This window comes from Patiria miniata, unplaced genomic scaffold, assembly GCF_015706575.1.
Source record: "Patiria miniata isolate m_02_andy unplaced genomic scaffold, ASM1570657v1 HiC_scaffold_1, whole genome shotgun sequence".
Classification (NCBI taxonomy): domain Eukaryota; kingdom Metazoa; phylum Echinodermata; class Asteroidea; order Valvatida; family Asterinidae; genus Patiria; species Patiria miniata.
The window spans coordinates 28,060,920-28,062,208 of record NW_024037047.1 but is presented as its reverse complement, the minus strand read 5'-3'; positions in this window follow the sequence as shown (position 1 = coordinate 28,062,208).

Below are 1,289 nucleotides of genomic sequence, written 5' to 3'. Positions count from 1 at the left end.
GTAGGCCAAATAGCGCCCAATGTTGATAACGCAGCCACATACATGTACATGTATAGGGAGCCACAAGAAGTGACTTTAGCCGCTTACATATGCACATACATGATGGCAAGTCGTAGCCGAGTAATTCGGACGCGGCCTTGCGTGAAACTGACTAAAGAGCCTTATTGGGCGCTTTACCGCTTGTTACCAGCAACCTGCAGTAAAATGGGACCAGGGTTACGTCACTTCAGCCAGCGGGCTCCTTCAAAATTACATCATCTCTAGACGATACGCGTGGCAGACATCGTGTCATTTTTCCTCGAATTCACAGGGATCGCGTCAGGTAGAAATTTTAGCGCGTGATCTCATTGCTGAACCTTTGATCAAATATTTGTCCGATGAAATAGTTGCATTTAACTTTAACTTAGTGCTTATGGTCGTGTTCCCTAACGTGGCGCACTTCGATCGAAGCGTAGTTACCCGACTTTCCTCGTGTACTGGTGTTGCCAAACCTCTTTGGTGACAAACCTCAAATTCATACTGTGAAATACCGGTACTTTGACCTTATTAATGCTCGCTATTTAACCTCTGAGTGTGAACAATTTCGGTTTCATGAAATTTAATCTGAAATTCAAAAACGGTGGCGTCCGGAAATTGGGCACAAATTCGCGGAGTGTTCCCTAACGTGGCGCACTTGAATAAATCTCGGAAAATTCCAAATTGACATTTAAGAATTCCTGTAGGCCTAAACTTGATAGATTCTGATAAGCCATTTATCTCTACTTACATACCAAACCAGAAGTTTGTCAGATTTTTTTTCCTTATTTTTCGGGGCATTTTCAAAGGGTTCACTTTGCACTTCAAAATAAAAACAAAAATTAAAAAAATTGGAAAATCACGCCGAAAATGAATTTTTCTTCTAACTATGTAAGGGTAGATAAACTCGCGATTTATGATGAAATTTCACTTTCTGTGAAATTTCAGCTAAAACTTTTGCACTAAGCTAGGTGCTACAGGCGAAAAATCAAAGTGCGCCACGTTGGGGGCCGCGCCACGTTAGGGTACATCAACAATATTTGTATGCATGCTGTAGTCACGGTGAACCCGGCCCATCACCCATAGTTTTTTCTTCTTCTACTTGTGTTTTTTATTTCCTTCTTGACAATAATTCCCCGCGGCTTGAAGTTTAAAATTTGCATGAACATCAACCCTAATACACAGGCTGGTGTACACGTGACGTCACGATGACGACTTCATGTAAATTACAAGCGATTTTAGTTCAAAAAGTGACTGTTTTATTTCAATCATAA